This window comes from Salvelinus alpinus, chromosome 16, assembly GCF_045679555.1.
Source record: "Salvelinus alpinus chromosome 16, SLU_Salpinus.1, whole genome shotgun sequence".
NCBI classification, from domain to species: Eukaryota; Metazoa; Chordata; class Actinopteri; order Salmoniformes; family Salmonidae; genus Salvelinus; species Salvelinus alpinus.
The window spans coordinates 38,280,031-38,300,330 of record NC_092101.1 but is presented as its reverse complement, the minus strand read 5'-3'; the positions used below and the strand labels follow the sequence as shown (position 1 = coordinate 38,300,330).

Below are 20,300 nucleotides of genomic sequence, written 5' to 3'. Positions count from 1 at the left end.
TAATTTAGAATGCATAAGATACTGTATTTACGATAGCTTCTCCCTTTGTTCCTCAGTCTTCCCGCTCTTTCACTCAAACCCAACCCACTTTTCTTTGTGTAACCAGCTGTCATATCTGTTCCGTCCGCTAGGGACGTTTTCCTTTATGACATAATTTGTAATCACGGTATGATTCATTCTGTGTATATGTAATTCTGTGTGATTAGTTAAGTATTTAGTAAATAAATAATTAAACTCAATTTTGTATTGCTGATTCAACTTGTTAGCCAGGGTTCGTGAAGATAACCAAGAATTTACAACTTTCAGATGAGACTGAAATAAGGTGATGTTTAATATTGACTGCTATTGATGTAAAATATTACTAGGTCTTTCAGAGTTTATTCAGAAGATAACAGCTCTATAAACACTCTTTCGTGGTGCCCCGGCTTTCTAGTTAATTACATTTACATGATTAGCTCAATCAGGTAATATTAATTACAGAGAAAGGATTTTATAGAATAGCATGTCATATCACTTAATCCGGCATAGCCAAAGACACGACATAAGGGTTCTCGTATGGGGACAGCCATACACTTTGAGGTTCTAGATAGCACATTTTCTAAGAGTGTACTTGAACAACATGAAGAACGTTGAGACTTGATTAAAGTCTACTAAGATAACAAGTGACATTTTCATCAACCAAAAGAGCAAAAATCTGTGCAAAAATGTGTACAACTCAGAATTCAACAAACATCTGTTAATCATCCATCAACATGATAACATCTATTCCAGAATTCTGCAACTGTAGAGGCAATGCCGTTTCATGTAAATAATATAAGACTGACTAGGACAAAAAATGATTTTTGCCATGGAAACTGGAGAATGATTTGAACATCAGGGTGACAGAGAGGCATGTTTTTACTGGTAAAGCAAAGGGTACGTAGAGCAAAGAAAAGAGACGAAAGAGAAAAAATAAAGATTCACTCAAAGAAAAACATATGTTGTGTCTCAGCAGCCCTTCTCTTTCTCTCCAAATATGTCCCAAATGGCACCCTATTCCCTAGTGCACTACTATGGGCCCTGGTAAAAAGTAGTGCACTATATAGGGAACAGGGTGCCATTTGGGACTAAGCTGGTGTGAAAAACGGACATGTTGCAAATGTTAGTTTCCAAACCTTCATAAATCATGATGTTTTATGAGAGCTCTCTCTCTCTCTCTCTCTCTCTCTCTCTCTCTCTCTCTCTCTCTCTCTCTCTCTCTCTCTCTCTCTCTCTCTCTCTCTCTCTCTCTCTCCTTCTCTCTCTCTCTCTCTCTCTCTCTCTCTCTCTCTCTCTCTCTCTCTCTCTCTCTCTCTCTCTCTCTCTCTCTCTCTCTCTCTCTCTCTCTCTCTCTCTCTATATATATATCGCTCTCTCTCTTCTCTCTCTCGCTCGCTCTCTCTCTCTCTTCTTTGTCTCTCTCTCTTCTCTCTCTTTCTATCTCTCTCTTCTCTCTCTCTCCACCTCTCACTCCATCTCCCTGTCCCTCTTCCAATCTCTCTCCCTATCTCTCTCCATTTCTCCTTCATTCGCTCTTTTCCACAGCCTTGCGTTCAGGTAGAACTGTTGCCATGGTGATTTCAATTTGTGTTATTGCCACGGCAGCACAAGGACTCAGTGGTAGAGAGAGAGAGAGAGTGAGAGATAGAGATTGAGAGGAATAGAGAGTGAGAGAGGGGGAGAAAGAAAGAAAGAAAGAAAGAAAGAAAGAAAGAAAGAAAGAAAGAAAGAAAGAAAGAAAGAAAGAAAGAAAGAAAGAAAGAAAAAGAAAGAAAGAAAAGGGTCATATTTACATTACCTAACATTCACAGTCCGTCCCTGCTAGCATTCATCACCCTGGCATTCACTCTACCGACACACTCTCTCCCCAGTCCCCCCCCCCTCCTCCTCACCCCCTCAACTCCAAGTATATCCGCTATCGGTAACCTTCACAAATGAACATTGGCTCTGTCAGGAACGATTAGCACACAATATAGGAGCAGCAGTCCACTTATGAATGGTGAGAGCAGAGAGCGAAGAAGAGAAGAGATGACCTGAGCTGTAACTGTGTGTGTTCTGTTTTAGTCTTGTGGCTATAAGATGAAATGGCTGTTAGGTTAGATGCCTCCCTGATGCTCCTACCGGATACAAGGCAAATATGTCTCTGTCTCTAAATCTACATGTGTGCCTTGGCAGAGTTCAGAGCTCAGAGCCAGTGTTGATACAAGCGTAAGTTTCTTTGTAGATTTAACAGTAACAGTGGGTTGTCTCTCGGTTGATTAACAGTGATGTGACTATACTTGCCAAACTGTGAGTGGTAATCACTGTTCTTCCTTCGTCATGAAGCACAGCCCATGTTCCAAGAAGATGTATCAGTTCATGATTTGTGTGTGCACAGATGTTTCTAGTGTATGCATGCAAGTGCATGGACCACTAGCATTTGTGCATGCTTTTGTGGGTGCGTCCGTGCATCTGTGCGTCCACAGGTTTGTATACTTCATTCAATATGAGCTGTGTGTATACTGTGCGTGAATTAGTGTTTTTGGAGTAACATGATATATTTACAACATTTCTCTGAAAGAACAGCATTATTTATCTTTCTAGTACATACTGATGTAGTTATGGATGTGGTTGCTTGGCAGTATTGCCTGCCCTGGGGGGCTAAGGCATGATACTGTGATTGACTATGAAACCATTCATGTGTGGAGAGTTTTCTCTTTTCTTTCTTCCTGACTTTCATATCTCCTCCTCTTTCATAGCCCCTCCTCTATCCCTCCATCCTCCATCCACCCATCTCCCCATCCCCCATTCACAAACACATCCTGACTCCACTGCCCTCTAGCCCACGTTCCCGACCCTGCATCCATAATTACCCTACTCTTGTCACCCCTCCACACCCCCTCCGCACCCCGAAACATTGAAACAAGCCAGTTGCCATGGTAACACCATACAGCAGTGGCATATCATTTCCCTCCAAAAAGAGGATAAATTAGTGATGATGTCACCGCAGCAGTGGACCTCTAAAAACGCCTGAACACATTTCAATTCACTCAGGAAGTCTCCTGATTGCTGCCTTACATCCACGATCAGGAGGGGATGCACTTAATTTTATCAAGGCAGAATTGTGTAGCTATATGTTCCTGGGTATATGAGAGGCTATACAGGTCTATACACCAAAAGAAAAACGGTGGTCACGATCATATTAATTTAACCTTTAATCTGGATGAGTGAGTGCATGAGTGCATCAGTCAGTGAGGCAAGGAGAGAGGTCGTAGGTCACATGGAGCTCTGTATTGGTGTTTTTATGAGGATGCTGAGCCAGATGATGCCAGTGGAAATCTCCAGTCAGCCTCCAGCCCTCACATCCCAGCCCCCAGAAAGACCACAGCCCCTAGCTTCCACAACCTAGCCCCCAGACCTTAGCTTCCGCACCCTAGGCCCCAGAAAAACCACAGCCCCTAGCTTCCACACCCTAGCCCCTAGCTCTTACACCCTAGCACCTAGCTCGTAATGGCTCCACCGAGAGCAGTGGATCTCTGAGCTGAGCTGCTTGCTTCTGCCTGATCGCTCTCACTCTCTCAAATTCAAAAGGCGTTATTGGCATGGAAAGTGTTACCACGTACATTGCCAAAGCGAATGTATAGAACTCTCTCTCTCTCTCTCTCTCTCTCTCTCTCTCTCTCTCTCTCTCTCTCTCTCTCTCTCTCTCTCTCTCTCTCTCTCTCTCTCTCTCTCTCTCTCTCTCTCTCTCTCTCTCTCTCTCTCTCTCTCTCTCTCTCTCTCTCTCTCTCTCTCTCTCTCTCTCTCTCTCTCATCTCTCTCTCTCTCTCTCTCTCTCTCATCCTCTCTCTCTCATCCTCTCTCTCTCATCCTCTCTCTCTTTATCTCTCTCTCCCCCCTCCCATTCTCTCTTTATCTCTCTCTCCCCCCTCCCATTCTCTCTTCATGTCAGAGAGGAATCACATTAAAGCATGCTGGAGGTGCCTGAGTCACCGCTTCTACTGTGTGGGAGGCCAGGCCTGAAGACAGCAGGACGGAGAGAGGGAACGAGATAAGGAAAGAGAGAGAGAGAGAGAAAGAGAGAGATATGAATTGAGAGAAAGTGTTGGTATGTGGGTGTGTGTGAGTGAGTGAGTAGTTCTGTGTGTTATAAGTGTGTTATTGACTACTCCACATTGCTCCCACTTCCCATTTGTAGTTACAGAGAAATCCATCAAGCTCAAAATGGCTGTGAGATACAGAATAACTCTATCGTGATGGATGACTTAGACGAAGTTACAAGTAGTGAGATTATGGGAAAGACAACCCAAACTGGTATCATTGAGTGCCTTTATTAATGTTATTACTGCTATTATGTTGCTCATACTGGAACCCTACTCAACCACCTGCTCTCATAACTCTTGTCTTTCATATCTGATATCTGTTTTTCCCCAAGCAGACCAGAAGGGAGGGAGGGAGGCAGGGAGGCAGTCAGGTAGACCAGCAGGCAGACAGACCAGGACGGAGGGAGGCAGACCAGCAGGCAGTCAGACCAGGGGGAGGGAGGCAGGGAGGCAGACCAGCAGGCAGACAGACCAGGACGGAGGGAGGCAGTCAGGCAGACCAGCAGGCAGTCAGACCAGGAGGGAGGGAGGCAGACCAGCAGACAGGCAGACCAGAAGGGAGGGAGGGAGGCAGGGAGGCAGTCAGGTAGACCAGGAGGGAGGGAGGCAGGGAGGTAGACCAGCAGGCAGACAGACCAGGATGGAGGGAGGCAGTCAGGCAGACCAGCAGGCAGTCAGACCAGGAGGGAGGGAGGGAGGCAGACAGGCAGACCAGTAGGGAGGGAGGCAGGGAGGCAGACCAGCAGGCAGTCAGACCAGGAGGGAGGGAGGCAGGGAGGCAGACCAGCAGGCAGTTAGACCAGGAGGGAGGGAGGTAGGCAGTCAGACCAGGAGGCAGGCAGACCAGGTGGGAGGGAGGCAGGTAGGCAGACCAGCAGACAGGCAGACCAGGAGGGAGGGAGGGAGGCAGGGAGGCAGACCAGCAGACAGGCAGACCAGGAGGGAGGGAGGCAGGCAGTCAGACCAGGAGGCAGGCAGACCAGGAGGGAGGGAGGCAGACCAGCAGACAGGCAGACCAGGAGGGAGGGAGGCAGACCAGGAGGCAGGCAGACCAGGAGGGAGGGAGGCAGTCAGGCAGACCAGGAGGCAGGCAGACTAGGAGGGAGGGAGGTAGGCAGGCAGACCAGGAGGCAGGCAGACCAGGAGGGAGGGAGGCAGGCAGACCAGGAGGCAGGCAGACCAGGAGGGAGGGAGGTAGGCAGGCAGACCAGGAGACAGGCAGACCAGGAGGGAGGGAGGCAGGCAGACCAGGAGGCAGGCAGACCAGGAGGGAGGGAGGCAGGCAGACCAGGAGGCAGGCAGACCAGGAGGCAGGCAGACCAGGAGGGAGGGAGGCAGGCAGACCAGGAGGGAGGGAGGCAGGCAGACCAGGAGGCAGGCAGACCAGGAGGGAGGGAGGTAGGCAGGCAGACCAGGAGACAGGCAGACCAGGAGGGAGGGAGGCAGGCAGACCAGGAGGCAGGCAGACCAGGAGGGAGGGAGGCAGGCAGACCAGGAGACAGGCAGACCAGGAGGGAGGGAGCCAGGCAGACCAGGAGGCAGGCAGACCAAGAGGGAGGGAGGCAGGCAGACCAGGAGGCAGGCAGACTAGGAGGCAGGCCGATGTAGGGATCAGATTTCTTTGCCACCTTGAGAAAGAAAGTAAGAGAGCTCTGGGTTTGTTTTCCTTGTTCCTCTCTTCTCCGGTAGAAAAACAGAATGTTGATGTCAGTCAGTCAGTCAGAGAGAGAGAGCATATTTTTAGATACACTTCTCTAAAGGCCTGCCTGCTTGTCCTCCCCCGTACATGCGTCATCACAATTGAAACTTAAATTATTATTCCAGTGAAAGGCCATCGATGGAGATTTACAAAAATTTTGTTCAAATATTGTGCGTATGGGATTTTACGAGCAAGTGAGCAGTGTTTGGCTAATCTTCAACGGCTCTGGGGATGAGTCTTATGCAATGGGTTCCCGGCTGGATCGAATTTTGTACCAATATATAAAGACAAAGCATTGAAAGACAAATAAAAGGTATTTTTGCTGTGATCAAATTTGTCAATATGTAGAAAGCATTGAAAGCAGCCAAATTAAGTGTAATGTTGATACTCAACATGTTCAAACTAAATTCAATCTAATGGTGTTCTTCTCCAAGTGTTTGTCATTCTTGGGCCTAATGGCAGGTGTCCATCTGTGCCTTTCTATTTTGGCTAGACAGTCAATGGAGATGACAGTATTGTGTTGTTCTTTTACCTCCAATCAATTGACAAAGACGGATTTGAAACATTAGACTATATACAGAGACAAAATATGCAGCATTTATCCAGTGCATGTTGATCCACTCATAACAAAGTGACAACATATCGTTTCACTATGTAGTTAGTGTGTGTGGATAGTTAGGTTTCACTAACTACGCTCGGCTTGAAACAGCTGTTCGGTGGGGGTGTTAGTGCACGTACAGCATTGTCTCAGTGTTGAGAGAACGAGAGAGAGAGAGAGAGGCATGCTTGTTGAAATGCGCAGCGCATACTTCATGATCGAGCGACGTGACCACACGCAGTTAACCGCAGGGCAGTGGAATGGCATGATTAAATATCAACAATCATAATTCCCCGAACCGAGATTCGAGTCACAGACGGAGTCAGATCTGCGTTGAACACAAAATTTTCCAATTATCTTCAATTCTCTAACTTTGCCCCTCTCTCTTGCAACGCGAATACCCTCATAAATGGTGTCGAGTGAGGAGAACCTGCTTAACTGAACTCACAAGTTCCCTGGCCGTCCGTCTGCGCCCTGAGGGAGTTGCTTTGCACCACGAAAGCGTGCGGTGTTGCGGTTCTCCTCCTCTCCCCTCCAACACTGAAAACCAAGAAGGAGATTTCACTCAAGTCGTGCTGTGGTTTTATGGATATCACCGTTGAGATGGTAAGATTTATTATCAACCCAACCGCTCCTTCTGAAGCAATACTAGTCTGCCTATTCATCATCACGTAATGGCCTACCAATCTCCTCTAAAGTGTTTTGCATAGGCTACGACAAATGGTTGTCTTTCTCTTTTGCGGTTACTACGGCGTTTATCTGCACATTTCAGAGAACAGTGTAGATGAGATTTATATTTCTGATGTTATTTAACATGCAGCCTTATTGATTTCCGTGCCTTGCTTCGCATGGGAACAAGAGCGAATAACGGTATGCAGTCTGCACCGCAGCCGGTGTGTGTATCAGTATGATCCGAGCGCGCCTCACCATCGCCTCGCGGGGACCGGGCATCTTGCGGCATGTGTTGGGGGAGAGTTGAGCTTAGAGGGATACTTTACAGTCGCTGGTAGGTTGATGTTTGCCCATAGAGAGAAAGAGGAAAGATAATGTATAGAAGACAATACATTTAAGCCGATTGAAATTGAAACAACACACACTGCCCTTGTGCATCAAGAACCATCCAATGGTGTGGGTAAATTGGGTGTTTTTTTCTCCCATCAATTGAATTATATGTTAGGCTCAGAATGCAGTTATATATTTATTTACAGGGCCACTGTCATCTGACAACATATCTCTTTGTCAATGGACTCAATTAATTGCCATTTATAAAGCACGTTTTAATAGAGGGGTATTGATTTATGTTTGCCGTCGTAATTGAAGGCCACACTATGAAAAGCTTCTTCAAGCATCCTTTCTGTTACTGCTTTTTACAGCTATTCTCAAACGCAGCCAATTTTTTATATATAATGCTATTGTTATAAGACAACAATAACATAACATTTTAACAAAACACAATTGCTGTTTTATACGTGTAATAATATATCATTTATATATGTCTGGTCTATAGCTACGTAAGCTGCTATAACACACCACGCCCACAGCATTATTGTCTTCATATCAATTGTTAATACTGCCCCTCCCAATAATTAGCGTCATTTTTATCTAAAAAATATAACCATCCAGGATGTGTATCATGGGTATATTTTATACTTTGTATAAGACATTTTGCCTAGGCTATACCAAAATGTCCACAGTGCACCAGGGCTCACAGCAGTCCAGCATAATTGTATGATTGATTATCATGCTAATATGATTTGCTATTGGATTGTTGCTATGCTAATCATTTTCCAACCACAGAAAACCCAGCATGTCTATAATATGGATAGCAAGCTCTATAGATGGCTATTTCTGTGTAAAACTCAAATTGCTGAGATCAATGTTTACATCTTTCCCTAGTTTCCACACAATACATTAATAAAAAATATGGATTCAAACACAAGACCATGGTATAATCCAAGCCTTCTTTATACAGGATGCACATACACTATATGGTCCTGTTCCTGTATATACAGAAAGCCCACACCCTGTAGGAAACAGCTGTGTGACCTTGCAACCTGTCATTCTATCAATGAAATCACTCCTTTCTCTCCTCCCTTCCCTTCTCTCCTATTTTCTCTCCTCCCTCCCTTCTCTTCTTTCCTCCCTTCTCTCCTCTTCTCCCAGCTTTCTCATCTCTCCTCTCCTCCCTGCTGTTAGCAAAGGTTATACTGTAGAAGACTGGGAATATACGCTAGCAGCTTTATACTATATAGCTTTCCCTTTTTCTCCTGCTCCTGGTAAATATACTGTGTGTGTGTGTGTGTGTGTGTGTGTGTGTGTGTGTGTGTGTGCGTGCGTGCGTGCGTGCGTGCATGCGTGCGTGCGTGCGTGCGTGCGTGGCTGGAGTCTGTCCTCTGTGGACGCTGGTCTGATGGTTGGTTCTACAAAGCCTCTGTGCCATCAAATTGATTAATCTTAATAACTACCAGCTGATTTGCAAAACAAAGTATATGCAGCAAACCACTGAATATTGTGTACATGCGTAGGCGTACTGAATGTGCAACTAGCTCTCACATTTTCACTGCAGAATTAGGCCGTTTACCCATGTTTCTCCAAACGTCAAATTTCTAAGTGTTTTTGACACCCTTGGTTAACTCCTGCTCAGTATTGTTCTGTTTCTCCAAAACATAATTTCGAATGGTTAGGCCCTAGCAAAACCCAATCCTACTTGATGGTAATAGCGCTCACTGTTGCCCCTAGTGGCCGTTTATAAAGACATTACCCGATGTCCTTTGAACATGGATAGATGTCCAATTTCAAAGTCACTCTTGAGTGATCTGCCTGAAATGTGTGTGTGTGTTTAAACTGTATTCATGTAAATTGTGTGTGTGTGCGTGTGCGTGTGTGTGTGTGTTTTGGGGGATGGGTAGTTTTCTTTGCTCCTTGATAATGGTTAAACACAGTATTGGCAGTATTTGCCAATCTGTGTATACAAACAATATGGCTGCAGTCTCACTCAAAAGGAGGAGTGAATGAGTAATAATAGTTAAAGATTTAAACAGCCCATTTAACAGTGCTGCCAGGCCAGTGTAGCAGAACCCCGAGCCCAGAGGAGGAGGAAAGGACATTAGGCATGGGACCCAGTTACAGCTCAGCAGCACTACACTAAAGACAAAGTCAAACAGACTGAGCATCTTTATGCTACTTAGTTAAATAAAGGGACTCCTTGTTCTTCATGTTGATGTGGTGCCACAACCACAATACAAGGAAGTGATGTTTTAATTTGCACTTAGTCCTACAGTATGGTGCTCTACTACGCAGTGCACAATGCACATCCCTCCCTTCGCAGTTTACCATATAGCAGCTAGTTAGTACTGGTACGGGATTCATAAATCATCACAGAGTAGGAGTGCGGATCTAGGATCAGTTTTGACTTTTAGATCACAATCAGTACAATTGCATAGACAAGGCGGACCTGATCCTAGATCAGCACTCCTAGTCTGAGAGGCTTCATGGACACAGGCCCAGAACTCTCCTACCTCTCAGTGATGTTTTCATTTCACCACATACTGTAGAGAGCAGCCAGACCACGCCAGGGTCGGAGACACTACTCACTCATCTGAAACTCATTGGTTAATGTAGTGTGACAGTCAGTGAGAGCAGGGAAGAGGGAGAGGGAAGATAGAGGGATGGAGGGAGGAAGAGGTGTAGAGGGAGTGAGAGGTATGTACTGGGGGGTAGTAGCTGCAGAGGAAGAGGGAGGGAAAGCGGGGATGGAGGGAGATAGAGGAAGAGAAAGGCAAAGGAGGAACGGAGAGGTAGGGGAAGAGAGAGGGAAAGGGGGATGGAGGGAGGTATGGGAAGAGAGAGGGAAAGGGGGTACAGAGGGAGGTAGGGGAAGAAAGGGGGGATGGAGGGAGGTAGGGGAAGAGAGAGGGGGGGTGGAGATAGGAGGAGGTGTCTGTGAAGAGAGAGGGGGATAAACTTAAAAGGTGTAAGGGCAGAGATAGGGGGATGGAGGGAGGGAGTAAGGAGGAGGGGACGAGGGATGTAAGGCAGGAGTTATCTATGGTGGAGTACGTATGACACAACTAAAGGAGCAGGGCTGAGTTGTGAGTGTCGACATTGATGACCTCAGCCGTGAAAGTGCTCTAACGCGACGTGTAACTGTGTAGCCAGCGGGCGCCATGGCGAGACGATAACATGATCTCACGGCATGCACGGCAACAGCCCCGTAAACACTCTGTTGCACTGTGACCTCTGACCTCTGAGTTACCTGACCTGAAACACCGAAACACTTGCTTAGTCAGTGCTCTAGGTCTGTGTGATCCACCTCACTGTACTGATCCAGGATGCTGTGTATAGTAGAGGACCACTATCAGTATTAGTAGCAGTCAGTGTCCTGGGAGTAGAGTGTGAACCACTGGGAGGAAGGAGAGGTCAGTAGTGACAAAGCTGCTAGTATAAACTGAGAGAGGTGTGCACTGTATAATATATCAACAGCACCATACAGATACAGATGACAGAATGCTGCACTCACCTCTCTCAAGGGAGGACGGACATATCAGGACTGTTACTTACGTATACTGTTCTTAGATAGCAACTAGGGCTGGGCGATATAAAAATCATATCATGCTATTTTTCAAAATTTTGACGGTATTTTGTTGGAGGTCGACCGATTATGATTTTTCAATGCCGATACCGATTATTGGAGGACCCAAAAAAAGCCGATACCGATTAATCTGCCGATTGTTAAATATATATTTGTAATAATGACAATTACAACAATACTGAATGAACAATGAACACTTTTATTTTAACTTATTATAATACATAAATAAAATCAATTTATTCTCAAATAAATTATGAAACATGTTCAGTTTGGTTTAAATAATGCAAAACAGTTTTGGAGAAGAAAGTATAAGTGCAATATGTGCCATGTAAAAAAGCTAACGTTTAAATTCCTTGCTCAGAACATGAGAACATATGAAAGCTGGTGGTTCCTTTTAACATGAGTCTTTAATATTCCCAGTTAAGAAGTTTTAGGATGTAGTTATTATAGGAATTATGATGTGTCGACTATTTCTCTCTATACCATTTGTATTTCATAGACCTTTGACTATTGGATGTTCTTATAGGCACTATAGTATTGCCAGCCTAATATCGGGAGTTCATAGGCTTGAAGTCATAAACAGCGCAATGCTTCAAGCATTGCTAAGAGCTGCTGGCAAACGCAGTAAAGTGCTGTTTGAATGAATGCTTACGAGCCTGCTGCAGCCTACCACCGCTCAGTCAGACTGCTCTATCAAATATCAAATCAGACTAAATTATAATAAACACACAGAAATACGAGCCTTTGGTCATTAATATGGTCAAATCCGGAAACTATCATTTAAAAAACAAAACGTTTATTCTTTCAGTGAAATACGGAACCGTTCCGTATTTCATCCAACGGGTGGCAACCCTAAGTCTAAATATTGCTGTTACATTGCACAACCTTCAATGTTATGTCATAATTATGTAAAATTCTGGCAAATTAATTACGGTCTTTGTTAGGAAGAAATGGTCTTCACACAGTTCGCAACGAGCCAGGCAGCCCAAACTGCTGCATATACCCTGAGTCTGCTTGCACAGAACGCAAGAAAAGTGACACAATTTCCCTAGTTAATATTGCCTGCTAACATGCATTTCTTTTAACTAAATATGCAGATTTAAAAACATATACTTCTGTGTATTGATTTTAAGGAAGGCATTCATGTTTATGGTTAGGTACATTTGTGCAATGATTGTTCTTTTTTTGCGAATGTGCTTTTGTGAAATCGTCACCCGTTTGACGAAATTGAAGTAGGCTATGATTCGATGATAAATTAACAGGCACCGCTTTGATTATATGCAACACAGGACAAGCTAGTTAACCTAGTAATATCATCAACCATGTGTAGTTAATTAGTGATTATGTGAAGATTGATTGTTTTTTATAAGATAAGTTTAATGCTAGCTAGCAACTTACCTTTTTGATACTGCACTCGCGTAACAGGTGGTCAGCCTGCCACACAATCTCCTCGTGGATTGCAATGTAATCGGCCATAATCAGTGTCCAAAAAGGCTGATTACCGATTGTTATGAAAATTTGAAATCGACCCTAATTAATCGGCCATGCCGATTAATCGGTCGACCTCTATATTTTATGTTTTTGATTAATAAAAGTTCTAAATTTGCTTTATGAGTAGTGCGTGACACTAGGTTGGCTAAATTATTTCAATGGGTCTTTCTCCATTTGGATTGTTTGATACTGTTGAATTCAACTTCAACCTAAAATAATTTCCTGCATTTCCATACATTTCTGCGTTTCCTGCACTCATTTCAGATCATTTCCACACTGCCACGATATGGGCAAAAATTCTAGGCTTTATTTTTAACCAAATGTTGCATTTGTGATTTAGATCAAAACACTTGGGTGAACTTTTGGAATCATGGAAATAGAATGTTTATTATAATTCTATAGTTAGAGTATAAATAATGGTGGGCACTTTGAATACAGTGTTGTTTGACATGACAACAAATGGAAATTCCATGGATGAGTTATTGTGACAGGGTAGGAACCAAAGTGATGTTCCGTGTTTCCTAGGGGAGCCTATAATATTTGGCTACATTCAATCTTTATTCATATAGCCAACATATTCATGCTTCGCCTATTCCTCTTTGATTTAGAAGATACTGTTGCACAAACAACATGCTGATTTAAGCCTCCACCAGCACTGGTATCAGGCTGTATTAGCTAGCTACGTTTGCTCTGAGTCAGTACTTTTATTAGCTAGTTAGCAAGCCAGCTAACTAGCCAATAGCATTAGTGGCTAACACGATTTAGCTTAACTTCCAAAGAAAACACAAACTAGCTGTTTGCAGATGTAAGAAACACAAACTAATATTGTAATTATAGAACGCTTGTAGATTTATACTTAGATCAAAGTTGTAAACAGCATCGTTGTCATCAACATTGACCATGCAGACTGAACGAAAGTGTCTCATGGTCAAGCAACAACAAATGCGCTCTTTGAGTGACGGGGTGGAACAAGGTCTGTGTGGAAAGCAGCGTGGAGAGAGAGAGCAGAGAGGGATGACTCAAGTAGCGGAGTAAACTATAAAACATGGACGTTACACACGGCGTATCACATTTAACAAACCAAACATTCAAATATCGTTATAGAAGGTAAAGTAAAAACCCAAACCAGTCCGTGGATAAATACCGGTATATAGTAAAATACGGTATACCGCCCAGCCCTAATAGCAACAACTAAATAGCATTAACTTAATTAAAAACAAAATGTGCACACTTTGGGTTGGAAAATGCTGCTTTAGCCTGTACTATATGCATACAGTTCCCCGGTGCCTTATGGGAAATAAAGACAGAATGGGAGCAAGAAACCAGGGCAGCTTTGATTTTGATGAAGAGCCTTCTGTCTGAACATTTTCTCTTTCTTTCCCCTCTTACTCGGTCTGTCTGATTCTCTCCATTTCTTTACTTATTTCTCTCTCCACCCTCTTCTCTCTCCCCCTCTCTCTCTCCTTCTTGTTCTCTATCCCCCCCTCTCTCTCTTTCTCTCTCTCTGCTCTCTCGCTCACTCCTTGTTCTCTATCCTCTCTCTCTCTCATCTCTCTCCTTCTTGTTCTTTATCCCTCTCTCTTTCTCTCGCCCGCTCTCTCTCTCTCTCTCTCTCCCTATTAATAATGAAGAGTGAGATACGTCTGTGTATGTTAATTTCGTTCATAAATCCTATGTCTAAATATAGAGCGGCAGACTTCAGTGACTAACTCAAGGATTGGTCCGGGCATTATCCTGTATTAACACACACTAATACCATTCCTGGAGAAGGGAAGAATATATGGAGGACAGATATCCTCTGAAGTTAAATATATTCTCCATCATTCTCCCAACTGATGTGGAGTCTAGGGTCACATCAAAGGGAGCACAGTGTGTACACACACGAAAGCATCTTGCATGGGAACGCAGCTCTTTGCCTGTTTTCATCCCCCCGCCAACATAGTGTGTAGGTGTGTAGTGTGTATCTACCAAGGGAATTCACTTCGGTCATAATCACAGCCGTATATATATATTCCCCCCCAAGCAGACACATCGATGGCCCTGAACGAACTCTATCTGACTCTCTGTAAACTGGAAACCACACACCCTGAGGCTGCATTCATCGTAGCTGGGGATTTTAACAAGGCTAATCTAAAAACAAAACTCCCTAAATTCTATCAGCACATCGATTGTCCGACCAGGGCTGGCAGAACTCTGGACCATTGTTATACTAACTTCCGCGACGCATATAAGGCCCTCCCCCGCCCTCCTTTCGGAAAAGCTGACCACGACTCCATTTTGTTGATTCCAGCCTACAAACAGAAATTAAAACTACAAGCTCCCGCGCTCAGGTCTGTTCAACGCTGGTCCGACCAATCTGAATCCACGCTTCAAGACTGCTTTGATCACGCGGATTGGAATATGTTCCGCACGGCGTCCAACAACAACAATGATGAATATGCAGATTCGGTGAGCGAGTTCATTAGGAAGTGCATTGACGATGTCGTACCCAGAGCAACGATTAAAACATTCCCAAACCAGAAACCGTGGATTAACGGCAGCATTCGCGTGAAACTGAAAGCGCGAACCACTGCTTTTAACCAGGGCAAGGTGACCGGAAACATGACCGAATACACACAGTGTAGCTATTCTCTCCGCAAGGCTATCAAACAGGCTAAGTCCCAGTACAGAGACAAAATTGAATCGCAATTCAACAGCTCAGACACAAGGGGTATGTGGCAGGGTCTACAGTCTATCACGGATTACAAAAAGAAAAGCAGCCCCGTCGCGGATCAGGATGTCTTGCTCCCAGACAGGCTAAATACCTTTTTTGCCCGCTTTGAGGATAATACAGTGCCACTGACACGGCCCACTACCAAAACCTGCGGGCTCTCCTTCACTGCAGCCGAGGTGAGTAAAACATTTAAACGTGTTAACCCTCGCAAGGCTGCAGGCCCAGACGGCATTCCCAGCCGCGTCCTCAGAGCATGCGCAGACCAGCTGGCTGGTGTGTTTACGGACATATTCAATCAATCCTTAGCCCAGTCTGCTGTTCCCACATGCTTCAAGAGGGCCACCATTGTTCCTGTTCCCAAGAAAGCTAAGGTAACTGAGCTAAACGACTACCGCCCCGTAGCACTCACTTCCGTCATCATGAAGTGCTTTGAGAGACTAGTCAAGGACCATATCACCTCCACCCTACCGGACACCCTAGACCCACTCCAATTTGCTTACCGACCCAATAGGTCCACAGACGACGCAATCGCAACCACACTGCACACTGCCCTAACCCATCTGGACAAGAGGAATACCTACAGTGGGGAGAACAAGTATTTGATACACTGCCGATTTTGCAGGTTTTCCTACTTACAAAGCATGTAGAGGTCTGTCATTTTTATCATAGGTACACTTCAACTGTGAGAGACGGAATCTAAAACAAAAATCCAGAAAATCACATTGTATGATTTTTAAATAATTAATTTGCATTTTATTGCATGACATAAGTATTTGATCACCTACCAACCAGTAAGAATTCCGGCTCTCACAGACCTGTTAGTTTTTCTTTAAGAAGCCCTCCTGTTCTCCACTCATTACCTGTATTAACTGCACCTGTTTGAACTCGTTACCTGTATAAAAGACACCTGTCCACACACTCAATCAAACAGATTCCAACCTCTCCACAATGGCCAAGACCAGAGAGCTGTGTAAGGACATCAGGGATAAAATTGTAGACCTGCACAAGGCTGGGATGGGCTACAGGACAATAGGCAAGCAGCTTGGTGAGAAGGAAACAACTGTTGGCGCAATTATTAGAAAATGGAAGAAGTTCAAGATGACGGTCAATCACCCTCGGTCTGGGGCTCCATGCAAGATTTCACCTCGTGGGGCATCAATGATCATGAGGAAGGTGAGGGATCAGCCCAGAACTACACGGCAGGACCTGGTCAATGACCTGAAGAGAGCTGGGACCACAGTCTCAAAGAAAACCATTAGTAACACACTACGCCGTCATGGATTAAAATCCTGCAGCGCACGCAAGGTCCCCCTGCTTAAGCCAGTGCATGTCCAGGCCTGTCTGAAGTTTGCCAATGACCATCTGGATGATCCAGAGGAGGAATGGGAGAAGGTCATGTGGTCTGATGAGACAAAAATAGAGCTTTTTGGTCTAACTCCACTCGCCGTGTTTGGAGGAAGAAGAAGTATGAGTACAACCCCAAGAACACCATCCCAACCGTGAAGCATGGAGGTGGAAACATCATTCTTTGGGGATGCTTTTCTGCAAAGGGGACAGGACGACTGTACCGTATTGAGGGGAGGATGGATGGGGCCATGTATCGCGAGATCTTGGCCAACAACCTCCTTCCCTCAGTAAGAGCATTGAAGATGGGTCGTGGCTGGGTCTTCCAGCATGACAACGACACGAAGCACACAGCCATGGCAACTAAGGAGTGGCTCCGTAAGAAGCATCTCAAGGTCCTGGAGTGGCCTAGCCAGTCTCCAGACCTGAACCCAATAGAAAATCTTTGGAGGGAGCTGAAAGTCCGTATTGCCCAGCGACAGCCCCGAAACCTGAAGGATCTGGAGAAGATCTGTAGGGAGGAGTGGGCCAAAATCCCTGCTGCAGTGTGTGCAAACCTAGTCAAGAACTACAGGAAACGTATGATCTCTGTAATTGCAAACAAAGGTTTCTGTACCAAATATTAAGTTCTGCTTTTCTGATGTATCAAATACTTATGTCATGCAATAAAATGCAAATTAATTACTTAAAAATCATACAATGTGATTTTCTGGATTTTTGTTTTAGATTCCGTCTCTCATAGTTGAAGTGTACCTATGATAAAAATTACAGACCTCTACATGCTTTGTAAGTAGGAAAACCTGCAAAATCGGCAGTGTATCAAATACTTGTTCTCCCCACTGTATGTGAGAATGCTGTTCATCGACTACAGCTCAGCATTTAACACCATAGTACCCTCCAAACTCGTCATCAAGCTCGAGACCCTGGGCCTCGACCCCGCCCTGTGCAACTGGGTCCTGGACATCCTGACGGGCCGCCCCCAGGTGGTGAGGGTAGGTAACAACATCTCCACCCCGCTGATCCTCAACACTGGGGCCCCACAAGGGTGCGTTCTGAGCCCTCTCCTGTACTCCCTGTTCACCCACGACTGCGTGGCCATGCACGCCTCCAACTCAATCATCAAGTTTGCGGACGACACTACAGTGGTAGGCTTGATTACCAACAACGACGAGACGGCCTACAGGGAGGAGGTGAGGGCCCTCGGAGTGTGGTGTCAGGAAAATAACCTCACACTCAACGTCAACAAAACAAAGGAGATGATTGTGGACTTCAGGAAACAGCAAAGGGAGCTCCCCCCTATCCACATCGACGGGTCAGTAGTGGAGAAGGTGGAAAGTTTTAAGTTCCTCGGTGTACACATCACGGACAAACTGAATTGGTCCACCCACACAGACAGCGTTGTGAAGAAGGCGCAGCAGCGCCTCTTCAACCTCAGGAGGCTGAAGAAATTCGGCTTGTCACCAAAAGCACTCACAAACTTCTACAGATGCACAATCGAGAGCATCCTGTCGGGCTGTATCACCGCCTGGTACGGCAACTGCTCCGCACACAACCGTAAGGCTCTCCAGAGGGTAGTGAGGTCGGCAGAACGCATCACCCGGGGCAAACTACCTGCCCTCCAGGACACCTACACCACCCGATGTCACAGGAAGGCCATAAAGATCATCAAGGACAACAACCACCCAAGCCACTACCTGTTCACCCCGCTATCATCCAGAAGGCGAGGTCAGTACAGGTGCATCCAAGCAGGGACCGAGAGACTGAAAAACAGCTTCTATCTCAAGGCCATCAGACTGTTAAACAGCCACCACTAACATTTAGCGGCCGCTGCCAACAAACTGACTCAGCTCCAGCCACCTTAAAAATGGGAATTGATGGAAATTATGTAAAAATGTACCACCAGCCACTTTAAACAATGCCACCTAATATAATGTTTACATACCCTACATTACACATCTCTTATGTATATGTATATACTGTACTCTATATCATCTACTGCATCTTGCCATCTTATGTAATACATGGACCATTAGCCACTTTAAACTATGCCACTTTATGTTTACATACCCTACAGTACTCATCTCATAGGTATATACCGTACTCTATACCATCTACTGCACCTTGCCTATACCGTCTGTACCATCACTCATTCATATATCTTTATGTACATATTCTTTATCCCTTTACACTTGCGTGTATAAGGTAGTAGTTGCGGAATTGTTAGGTTAGATTACTTGTTGTTATTACTGCATTGTCGGAACTAGAAGCACAAGCATTTCGCTACACTCGCATTAACATCTGCTAACCATGTGTATGTGACTAATAAATTTGATTTGATTTGATTTGATTTGATTTGATTTGATTTTAGGTGCGCGTGTGTGTGTCCGTTTCTTTGTGTGTGTGTTTTCTTTTCAGAGCTTCAAATCAAATCAAATGTCATTTGTCACATGCGCCGAATACAACATGTGTAGACCTTACAGTGAAATGCTTACTTACAAGCCCTTAACTAAAAATGCTTTAAGAAGTTTTAAGAAAAATAATCATAATAATTTGAAAGTAAAAGTAATAAATAATATATACAGGGGGGTACAGGTACAGAGTCAATGTTACGGGGCACCGGTTAGTCGAGGTAATTGAGGTAATATGTACATGTAGGTAGAATAAAAGTCACTATGCATAGATAATAATAAACAGAGAGTAGCAGCAGCGTAAAAGAGGGGTCTGGGTAGCCCTTTGATTAGCTGTTTTTGACTTGGGGGTAGAAGCTGTTTAGAAGCCTCTTGGACCGTGACTTGGCTCTCCGGTACCGCTTCCCGTGGAGTCTTTGACAATTTTTAGGGCCTTCCTCTGATATCGCCTGGTATAGAGGTCCTGGATGGCAGGAAGCTTTTCCCCAGTGATGTACTGGGCCTGTACGGACTACCCTCTGTAGTGCCTTGCGGTCAGAGGCCGAGCAGTTGCCATACCATAGGATCTGAGGACCTATGCCAAATCTTTTCAGTCTCCTGAGGGGGAATAGGCATTGTTGTGCCCTGTTCACGTCTGTCTTAGTGTGTTTGGACCATGCTAGTGTAACAGTATAACTTTAGACCGTCCCCTCGCCCCGGGCGTGAACCAGGGACCTTCTGCACACATCAACAACAGTCACCCACGAAGCGTCGTTACCCATCGCTCCACAAAAGCCGCGGCCCTTGAACCACTACTTTAGGGTCTCAAAGCGAGTGACGTAACCGATTGAAACGCTATTAGCGCGGACCACCGCTAACTAGCTAGCCATTTCACATCCGTTACACTAGTTTGTTGGTGATGTGGACACACCAAGGAACTTGAAGCTCTCAACCTGCTGCACTGCAGCCTTTTCCTGTAGTCCACAATCATCTCCTTTGTCTTGATCACGTTGAGGGAGAGGTTGTTGTCCTGGCACCATATAGCCAGGTCTCTGACCTCCTCCCTATAGGCTATCTCATAGTTGTTGGTGATCAGGCCTACCACTGTTGTGTCATCGGCAAACTTGATGATGGTGTTGGAGTCATGCCTGGCCATGCAGTCATGAGTGAACAGGGAGTACAGGAGGGGACTGAGCACGCACCCCTGAAGGGGCCCCGTGTTGAGGATCAGCGTGGCGGATGTGTTCTTACCTACCCTTACCACTTGGGGGCGGCCCGTCAGGAAGTCCAGTATCCAGTAGCAGAGGGAGGTGTTTAGTCCCAGGGTCCTTAGCTTAGTGATGAGCTTTGATGGCATTATGGTGTTAAACGCTGAGC

General features: G+C 45.2%; 1 protein-coding gene across 2 annotated transcripts in view; it reads left to right on the top strand.

Moving 5' to 3' along the window:
* The first annotated feature begins 6,576 nt into the window (after nucleotides 1–6,576).
* adcyap1r1b (adenylate cyclase activating polypeptide 1b (pituitary) receptor type I) overlaps nucleotides 6,577–20,300 on the top strand; it is an 85,636-nt gene continuing 71,912 nt past the window's right edge. Inside the window, exon 1 of one of the 2 annotated variants that reach the window (XM_071346125.1) lies at nucleotides 6,577–7,003. The gene's annotated coding sequence lies outside the window, so the exon portion shown is untranslated. The remainder of the gene's footprint in view (nucleotides 7,004–20,300) is intronic. The other variant, XM_071346126.1, reaches the window with a different exon arrangement.